The 11,085-nt window shown below is 36.3% G+C and overlaps 1 long non-coding RNA gene across 1 annotated transcript; it reads right to left on the reverse strand.

The window, feature by feature from the left end:
- Window positions 1-1,592: 1,592 nt before the first annotated feature.
- Window positions 1,593-4,998, reverse strand: LOC135157223 (uncharacterized). Its single transcript, XR_010296258.1, has 3 exons — window positions 3,610-4,998; window positions 2,211-2,313; window positions 1,593-1,654 (listed from the first exon to the last, which is right to left on the reverse strand). It is a non-coding gene; the product is annotated as an uncharacterized LOC135157223 (long non-coding RNA).
- Window positions 4,999-11,085: the final 6,087 nt, after the last annotated feature.

Below are 11,085 nucleotides of genomic sequence, written 5' to 3' on the forward strand. Positions count from 1 at the left end.
TTCACAGCAATTTGCTGTTCTAATGGGGTGTTGCAAGAAACTTGCGATTGAACGCAAATCGAACGCAACTCCCAAAATTGAGCGTAAGTCCTCCGATTAAACGCAAATCTGCAATTGAACGCAAGTTACGTTCAATCCTGTTGCAAGAAGAAGTTGCGTTTGATCAATTAAACGTAGATCAAGCGCAAGCTTTGCAATTGATTGCAAATCGAACGTAACTTATGTAAGATTTTGAAGGATGCGCAAAATTTGCGTTCGATTTACGTTCAATTGATTGTCCATAGGCTTGTGTACTAAAAATTCTGCAAAATTTTTTTTTTGTATTTTGTTTTGAAAACTTGTGTAAATTATGCCATTTTCAATTTTCCATGGGTTTTTTTTCAAGAAAAACTTGAAATAATGTTATTTTCAATCTTTATAGGCCTCTTCAGCAATCATGCCATTATTTTCACACACTTTCAGTACATTCTCTCCTAATATCATTTTAAAGTGTGTCAATCACCAAAAATATTCTGCTCTTGTTATCAGAGGTCATGGAATATTCAAATTGTGATTTCTGAAATAATTTGTATGAAGAAATGTTGAAAAAATAATAACTCTCCATAGGCACAAAAGCCACTCTTTATTAAAACACTTCATGCACTGGCAAATGCTTATCAATATTTCTGAGCGTTTGCAGTAAATACAACTCAGAATATGTTTTGCAAGAGCACTAAATTGCTTAAATGCTTTCATTCATACATATCATAATGAATAACATGCCCAATTAAGTTATTTTAGTTTGATTTTCAAATAAAACATGCATTTCAGGAGATTGCTACACTTCAAAATCTGAAGCTCTCTTGTTTCTCTCTCTTTAATCATGAGATTGCATCGTAGATATATATCACACTTGCATACAGGGATGAGGTCGAGGCTGATTCTTCCGAGTCATGAGGCAGCTTGAGAGAACTTCCCATAGATTCTGTACAGTGACTCGGACCAAGGCCAGCAAAATGTTGCCTCGAGGTCAGCATTGACTACATCCCTGCTTGGACTTGAAAAGATCCATTGATCTGTGCACAAAAAAGAACACTGCTCAAGACATTCATTATTGATGGACCTTTTATTTTCATTTTTCAATGTTTCTTGCTCCCGAGGAATTACTTCTGAGATTCAGTTATATTCAGTTAAATTTCATATCATCTACATCAAGTGTTTCACCACAGAATGTCTTGTTTGAAATTGATGTGTATCATGCAGAAGACCACAGTTCTTAAGGTTGGCATGAAGAATCCATAGAAGTCCAGTCAGGAAAGCCACAAGCGTCTCTGCTTGAAGGAACAAATCTGGTTTCCAGAAGCAGTCTAATTTGAGATGAATTTGGAGAGCTCCATGGAGTGAAGTTTTTAAACAAGCAACGCCCTCATTCTGTAGTCCACTCTTATAATGATGTTACTACACAGGGGCCGCGGAACGGTTTTCAAAGTGGGGGGGGGGGGGGGGCTGACCATGCTAAAAATCACAATCATATGGTCATTTTTATGTTTTTGTACACGGTTTTGGAAAAAAGTGGGGGGGGGGGGGGCTGAAGCCCCCCCAGCCCCCCCCCCCCCCGGTTCCGCGGCCCCTGCTACAGACAGGAGCAGCTCTGAATTCAGTTCTGATAATCAACCTGTTCATAAAAAAATAATAATATGGGAAATAATGCAAGCCCATAACTATACATAGCTTGGGTTAGTTCAAATTTTGTCCTTTCAGTGCAAGAACGCCCTTAGCAAAACATTTGTGTGCACCCATCGGTGCAGAAATGCCCCTATGTCTGCTGGTAAGGGCGTTGTTTGCACCCAAATGATGATATGATAGAGGGATAGTGGCTTACTCCTGAGACCATAGTAATTGGCAATTTGCCATGAAGTAATCTTAAAAAGTGTGAACTGATTGTTTTTCCCCAAATAAAAGAATCATGGAAATTAAAATATGCAATAAATTAAATCAATGAAAGCAAAATACACACTTTCATACAGTACACCTTGGATGAGCACAACCACCCCCTCCCCTCCCCCCATCAATGGGATGTCTTCATTGCTGAGAAGTCCAGTCAAGATAGAGATTTGTGTTAGCCTTTTTCATTTTGCATTATCCTTGGGTCAATGTGTACAGATTTCACCCTCATCCCCATTACGATCATGGTGAATTATTAATAATAATACAGTTTACATGTAACCTACCATTCAAGAGTTGATAAAATGAATCAATCAGCTGGTTGCAAGAACACACATTGTAGCAGACACAGTTATGGTGGTTCTGAGGTTCCAGACTTCTTTGTCATAACTGTAGTAAGCAATTAAAAGCAAAAAGCAAAGAGATAAAACATATTCATGAAATTAATATACAAGTTAAGCTCAGTTGCCAGTGTGTTAATCATAATAGTAGTCCAAGGGTATTTTGATTAAAGTCACTTCTGGCCTGGGGAGGGGCACTATGGTTCCTCAGCCATTGGCGGCGCAATCAAAAAAATTATGAAATCCTACCTTTTGCTTTAATTTACTAAAAAAAGCTCGTAATAGAATGCCAAACTTTGGTGTACATATTCTTTTCTAGAGCAATCCTAACAACTTTACTTTAAAAAATCTGGTATCAAAATAAATTCCTTTCAATTCATGTTTTTTTTATAAATATTTTTTCTTAACTTCTTAAATTTTTTTTTAAATTATTTTCAAGACAAAGTTCATCAGTGACATTAAATTACTATTGTCAATAAAAAAAAATTACCCAGTTATGAATATTGACTTTTTAGATGTAATCATAATTCTGTCTGACATGTACTTAAACAAACATAATGATGCAAAATTTCCTGACCCTGTACCTGGGAAAGGCAAATTTAGTATCAAAAGTTGTGTGAGACTTGAAAGTAAAACGTCAGTCAGCGGTGCGGAAATAAAATTTTGAGTGGCAGATTTATTCTGAAAAATGTCAAGGGGGACCATATGCCATAGGAGGAATCTTTTTTTTTGGAAATGTCTAGAGTGTAATGGAAGTCTTTAATTTCTATTTACTGGATGGCTATTCGCCGTTGAAACCGATATATAACTTTAAAAATCATTTCAAATAGGAACAAAAATAATCTTTAAAGGTCATTTTCGATGTTTCATACATAATTAGAGCCTGCACATTTACTTGCTTCTGGGTGATTTTTAACAGCACTGCACCGGCAATGACAATTGACAATGACAATGACAATGACAATGATTTTATTTCTTTGACGGCCCCTCCTGGGGGCATAGAAGAAATATAACAACTTACAACAATGGCAATAATAGGCATAAGAAAAAAATACCAAGGTAACAAGAATCAAACATGATGATAATAAACATATGTACAATACAAGACATGCCGTGTTGTTGATACAACATTGCATTACCGACACAAAAAGTCAAGTGTGGGACTGGGATTGAAATTGTACGGTAGAAAATTTGTTGAACGTGAAATTTCGACCGGCGATAAAGATACATTTTCACTTTTTTCAGAATAATTTTTTTCCCTGGCATAGGTCTAAAATATATAAATTCTCTAAAAACATACATAATGGAGAAAGAATTGTCTGAAAAATGAATATTTTCTACTTACTCTCTTCCACAAACAGGATTGTTGCAAGCCATTATTTTGCTTTTTCGGCTAGTCTTGTGCTGCAGACCCTGTTTACAGCTGCAAATCGTCTGCAGGTCAGCTGCAACTTGCGTTCAATCGCAAGCCTTTTTCTTGCAACGCAAATTGGCGATTGATTGCTAGTTGCAGTCGATCGGAATCGGCTGCAAAGTTGCAGTCGATTTGCAATCAATTGCAACATAACTTTCTTGCAACGCCTCATAAGTCTTTCACTTTGGACTCTAAAATCAGCTTATTTCTTTCTCGTGCCTTTTCTTTAGAATATTTTCGAGTACACTCTCTAATCTTTAATCTAATAAAGCCCCAAAGCAATGAGTAATTAGAAAAGACATTTCTGTGTTGCTTTTTCCACTGAACTAAGAATCTCATTTTTCATAGCAGAACATATATTCTTTATCATAATAATTGAATTTCCAATATGAAGGACCTCGCTTCACTTCTTTTTTTCCACTACTACAGGTAAGCAAGATTCCAGAATGGTCTGGAGTTACGGTAAAATGTCATATTCCAGCACCAATGTTTCAACTTCTTTTGATATTATCCAATAATCTAGCCTACTTTGAATAGGTAGTGTCTTCTGTCTTAAAGTAAACTGTTGTTTTCCTGGATATATTTTCCTCCAAATATCTATTAATTGAAATTTGTCCATGAACTCCAAAAATTCTGTATTAAATCTAGATTTCACCTGTATGGTTGACCCCTTATCATCTAATTTATCATCTAATATCATATTAAAATCACCACCTAATATAATAACATGACTGAGAGAATTTTTATTTATAATGATATTGATCTTTTGCAGGACTCTTCTATTTGCTCATTTGCCTTGTTCCTAGTTGGAAATAAACATTTCCTAATATCATTCTAACTCCATCTAATTCACAGTCGAATGTAAGGTATCTACCATCGTTATCCCTTTCCATCTTTACAATAGTAATAAGCTTAGCTGCATTTGCACATGTTCTGCAGATATCTTCGATGCGGACTTTTGCATCGCGCGCCCAGCTGATAATGTAAACAAACTTTAGACTCTTCACTAGTCGCTTTGTAGCTATTTTTGCGGAGATTGCCTTCGCCAGGGTGTAAAACGGAAACGCGCCGCCGGTGTAGCGGCGGATTTGGTTCCACCGGCGGATACCGTATCCGCCGGCAGATATGGTTCTAAATGGCCGATATCGTTTTTAATCGGAACCATATCCGCCGGGTTTGACGCGGATTGATGTTTGCAGATTTGGTTCCTCGGCGGATTTGGTTCTATTGACTATACGTTTAATGTTGATTTGGACAGACAACCTCGGCAGCGCGCGCATGCGCGGCTCTGCAGCTCGATCGCAATGGGGGGGGGGGGGGGGGTTTCGTCCGCCTTTAGTGAATTCTTATTCAGGGGCGGATCCATACAGCTTTTGACAAAGGGCTCGATGGGGATGAGGATTAATAGGAGAAATGATGTCTCGATATTTCATGTATTACATAGACCTGGCACATACGCCAAAACTATGCTATTTATTATAAGATTTTGATGAAATTTTCATCATTCTATTTTGTGAATTTTTATTCCTTTTTTCAGTCCGCAGTATGCATCGACCTCTTTAACTGTGCTTTTTCACACCATGTTTAGTGTCAGTTTGCCAGACTGTTTGGCGAAAATTTGCACCCCATATAGGCCTATAGGTTTTTTAAACTACAAATGTTTAGAAAAATTTCAACAAGTTAAAACTTCATATTTCAAAATAAATGATGCAAATTATGTATGAAAACAATTATGTTTTGCTGTTTGCTCATAATATTATTGCTTGTAGAATGCTAATTTTTGGTAAAAACATAAATTTGATATTTCTAACAAACATCAAAAAAGAATGTCAAAACGTGATCAACTTCTTATGTAGTTAATTGTAAGCCTATTTTTAATTTTTCATGTAATTAAAAAAAGAATTAAAAAAAAACATTCTTTTTTTTTCAATGTTAAGGAATCTGAATTAATTAAAGGGGACCGGAAGTTCACCCGGACAAAAGTTAGATACGCCACGTACTGTTTGGTGCTCCCTAATTTACCTCTCAGTCATCTAATTTTAAGATCAATATGGGATCTTTAGTGAAATATAATTTCTCCTTTATATCTTTTGTTTTTCACTATACCCTCCTGGTTTTCATTTCTTTATTTGTTTTGCCTTTCTTTCTATCCCTGCTCATTTCGCCCCTTTTGCCTCTTTTCCAGTTTCGTAACCTTCCTGGCACGTTATGAATAATAATATCTGGGGCGTATACGCGTGGGTAATATAGCACCAAAAAGAAGAAACAGAAAGAGGAAGGGGAGGGAGAGAAAATAAAAAAATATATACGAGAAAATGTGGAGGAAATAATAGTAATACATTGGAATTTCGTAAATCAAGAATTTCATTTGCAGTGATCATTATTTATACTTCCCTTTAGAAAGCTTAAAGGGATGGTCCGGGCTGAAAGTATTTATAGCTTAACAAATAGAGTAGAATTCACTGAGCAAAATGCCGAAAATTTCATCAAAATCGGATAACAAATAACAAAGTTATTGAATTTTAAAGTTTAGCAATATTTTGTGAAAACAGTCGTCATGAATATTCATTAGGTGGGCTGATGATGTCACATCTCCACTTGTTCTTTTGTATTTCATTATATGAAATTAGGTTTATTCAAATTTTTTCCTCTAAGAACTAGAAAATTGAATTGACAATTGATCTAGTGCATTAGATATTTATTGCTGCAACTTATTTCATTATAAAAGAGACATATTGTTCACACAAGTATGAAATAATGAAAAAAATATGATTTTATGCAATAACATAAGAAAACGGAAAGTGGAGATGTGACATCATCAGCCCATCTAATGAATATTCATGACGACTGTTTTCACAAAATATTGCTAAACTTTAAACTTCAATAACTTTATTATTTGTTATCCGATTTTGATGAAATTTTCAGCATTTTGCTCAGTGAATTCTACTCTATGTATTAAGATATGAATATTTTCAGCCCGGACCATCCCTTTAATACAAAATACTGATTTTAATTATCGAAACTGCCATTGTTTGCCTTCATTTAATACTCAGTCAGGGCCGTAGCTAGAGGGGGGTATGGGGGGTGTGACACCCCCCCCCCAACATTCATGGCAGTCGGCAAAATCATGTACCAGTTGGCAAAATGGAGGATAGGGGAGAAAAAGAGGGAAAGAAGGGAAGAGAAAAAAGAAAGAAGGAGAGAGAGAGAGAGAGAGGGGGAGAAAGAAAGAAAGAAAGAAAGAAAGAAAGAAAGAAAGAAAGAAAGAAAGAAAGAAAGAAAGAAAGAAAGAAAGAAAGAAAGAAAGAAAGAAAGAAAGAAAGAAAGAAAGAAAGGAAGAAAGAAGGAAAGAAGGAAAGAAAAATAGGGGTACTAACTTCGAAGAAGGTTACGTCTTATAGAGTAAAGACAACCAGTTGGCAAATCCAAGTCCTTGTAGCCAGGCTTAGAGCCCTACTAGTCAGCGAAATACAAAGGACAAAGCAGATGGAGCTATAATAACACACTAAGTAAGCCCCCGGTCCTCCCCCAATATCAAGCTTGTGAGTTTGCAAATTATACCACGATTATTGACGATTTAACAAACACATTAGTTTTGTAAAATTAGAGGTAAGACTAGGTAAATTAATATGGGGTGGGATGAATTTCCAAGGTTTAAGTTGAATAATCAAAGCCAAAGATAGTTGGCAAATTATAAAGTGGGCCTTTTAAAGTGGCAGAACACTATACGCTCTACCGGTCAGCAAAGTGAAGTACTGCCCCGTTTCAGATCTGAAAAGAACAGAACACAAGACTTGTAAAAACTGGTAACTCTGCAGTTGGCAAATTCATGAAGACAAGTCTACAACTTGTAGACTTGTCTACAAGTTTGCAGTTGGCAAAAAACACAAAAATGTTCTTAGTTATTTTTACTAAATTCTGTCGCCAAAGATTTTTTTTTAATTTATGGTGTCAGAATGTGCTTGGGGTGGGGATGGGTGGGAGTGGGGGCAGGTTGGGGTTGCATCATTCCTGGTGCTCGCATTGTCTGACTAGTGAGATATATAGTCCTGTTATATTTTAAGACCATACAAATTATGCACCAAATTATCTCCTCGCACTTCAAGTTATTATTGTTTTATGTAGTGACATATGCTTTTTTCATGACTATATACTTAAGGTGATTGCCCCCTTTTAAGGCCTTCATAAAACATTTCCAGTCTGTGCTTACGTTCGCATTAGTGTGGACCGATATAGATACAGTTAGGCTGGTGTTAAACACCGGCGTTTTTGCAGTGCACGAATTCCTAAAGACAGTCCTTAAAAGGTCCCCTTTTCTGATCTAATTATAACAAATTTTCAGCTCGCGCTTCGCGCTCGCATCACTTAATTAGTGAAATAATAAATTCCTACAAACAAGCCATAGAATGCCCCTCTTCAGGTCTGAATTTAAAAAATTGTCAGCTCGCGCTTCTCGCCCGCAATATTTCATTAGTGAAATACGTATCATGTTCATGATTACAATGACCACAAAAAGTGCTTCATGTGCCAGTGTAATTCTAACAAAATCAGCAAGCGCTTGGCGCTCGCATTAGATGACTATGATGAGATACGTACGCACTTCATAAATTCCAAAAGATAGTCCTTAAAATGTCTCTTTTTAGGGTTAAGTTATACAAAAAAATTCAGCTCGCGCTTCGCGCTCGCATTGTTTGTTTTGTGAGACAGGTACGTATCATGATTACAAAACTTGCGTATAATGTCCCTTACGACTAAATATCAAACATTTTCAGCTCGCGCTTCGCGCTCGCATTATTTGATCACTAAGATACATATCCGTTTAATGGCACAGTCCTTAAAATGTCTCTATTAGGTCAGTATACCTGGCAATTGAGCGCGCTTCGCGCGCCCACTTAATGACTCAAAATTTTTGCTGGTGCCCCCCCCCATGCCGTGACCCACGGTACGCCACTGTTAGCAGTAGCACTCTTAAAATTTTAGTTGAGACATCTTGCACAGAAGGTCCATTAAAAATAACAAATTCAATTCTAATAATTCAAAATCTTTTAGCATGTGATTATTGTAGGGGGGGGGGGAACATCCTCACCAGACTCCCCCTGTGCTCACGTTGGCGCTGTCACTCCAAATTTAGTTGGCAAATTTAGCTGGTACACCCCCCCAACAAAATGCTTCTGGCTACGGCCCTGTACTCAGTGTATTAATCGATGCATATTGTGCCCAATTTATCCCTAAAATTGTGATAAGAAGGATTTTTCATACTGCAATAAATTAATAGGTATGAAATAAATTAACAAATGCATGTTATTTGAATACAAGCATTATCTTGGGGGAAAATTCTTTGTATACTAGTAGTGCAGCAGACATTGACAGTTGAATGAAGACTAAGTGTGGACTATTTAAAGACCCAGACCAGACCCCAAAATTTAATTGATAAATCAGACAAATCGAAAGCTATTAATTTAAACTAAAAACAGAAATGCAAGTTTCATGCAGTCATCGCTTACAGCTGAATATATCGGGTTTCGAAAATGCTTTCACCGGCCTCGCAATGTTAGAAGTGGTGTAATTCCATAGAGTTGTAACAAGAAAATGCGTTATTTTCCCCTTTCAGATTACGCATTTTATTTTTTCACTCATATCACATAGAGATAACATAAATATCTTTTTCTGCAAGCTTTAATTGATGAAATCTACCGCTTTTGACTAGTTTTCTCGTACCACGTGACGTATGTGAATGAAGGATATCGCGATAGCGCAAGAACGATATCTTCCGAAGAGAGTGGTACTGAATCCGCCAGAGTAGAACACGATCCGCCGGCGGATTTGGTGCCTAGAACAGTATCTGCCAGGCGCAGGATCCGCCGGTACACCGGCGCGGGGGGGGGGGGGTGGGGTAGTGGGATTACTCCCAAACAGCGTAAGACATTAAGAAATGTTGAAATGAATTTCTTTCGGTTTAAAGACCCTCACTTGTTCATTTGGTACGAGTATAAACTGATGTTAGAACAGACATACAAATCGGTACCATTACTTTCTTCTAATGATAAATACTCATTCAAAAGGAACAATGAAACAAAGCAAAATACTTAAAATCATGAACATGATACACATGAACTATACAATTTATTGCGATTCCGCGATCCTCGATGATCATTTGCATGCAAAGGAGCGTAGCTTTTTTATAAGTATGCTTTAGATGGAAAATTAGTAGTTAAATCTATAACATCATGAACATGGTATACAATAATGTATACAATTTTATTGAGCATATTGAATGACTTTGAATAACTTTGCTGCTGAAAATACCTTCCTATTTACGAGAAAGCATGGCGATGGAGAATAAATTGCATTTTTAAGTATTGAAATCTGTCGTTACTGCGCAATTGTATTCAATAACATAACAAACTAAATTTATTATATTCGCGTATTTTTTTTTTTGGGGGGGGGGGCAATTCGAAAAAAAATTAATACGCGGAAGTAAATTCTGTGTTTATTGATACAAATTTGTAACCGTTTTTTTTTAAAGAAAATCGTTAAATTATGATTTTATGCTGGTGATGTGTTGGCCAATATGCCATTCGATCATGCAGTTTGCCTAGTTTGAGCAATTTCAAATTTCAATCAAAAGTGACTTGTATCTTCGGAATGAAGACACTGTAAAAAGGATCACTTTCATTTTTTTATTTTTCATGGTCTTGATGAAGATAAAAAAATTTGCCAGATGAACTACTAAACCGTCATCAAGGATATTGTTTTTCGACTTCCACGTGGCATAGGTGACGCCAAACAAGGATACTTATTACATGTATATTACATGTATAAAGATACAAACACTATTGTTTTCTTTTAACTTCCTTTATATTTTCATTTTCTCGTATTTTCTCTTTGATATTTCATTCAACTGTTAATTTTCTTTACTTTCACTTTATTTCCATGGCGCTATTTTGCTTAAATGTACTTTTCGCGGTGCTATTCTTGTTTTTTTTTCTTTTTATTGAAATATGTAAAGTATAAACATTGAATAAAAAGTACTGAAAAAAGCTTCACCAATTTGAACTATTTTGAATTGTTTTTTTGGTTATATATATATATATATATATATATATATATATATATTGTGAAAGAAATGGATGAAGTGAACAATGGTTGGCGTTGCTTATATCAAGGTTCCCCAAAGCTATCTGCCTTTTGGAAAAATTGGTAATGCCGAAAAAATGTCTCTGCCGGGAATCGAACCCGGGCCCCCAGCTTTGAACGCCGCGGCTAGACGGGTTAGTGGCTAGGCCGACCCCGATCTGATTGACCGTCAGATAGACAGATTTTCGACACTATACCAATTATAATTTTCTTTCACAATATTTAAAATAAAAAAGAGTTGCCAAAGCTGTTGTACCATGATGTATAACT

The sequence above is a fragment of the Lytechinus pictus genome, chromosome 17 (assembly GCF_037042905.1).
Source record: "Lytechinus pictus isolate F3 Inbred chromosome 17, Lp3.0, whole genome shotgun sequence".
Classification (NCBI taxonomy): domain Eukaryota; kingdom Metazoa; phylum Echinodermata; class Echinoidea; order Temnopleuroida; family Toxopneustidae; genus Lytechinus; species Lytechinus pictus.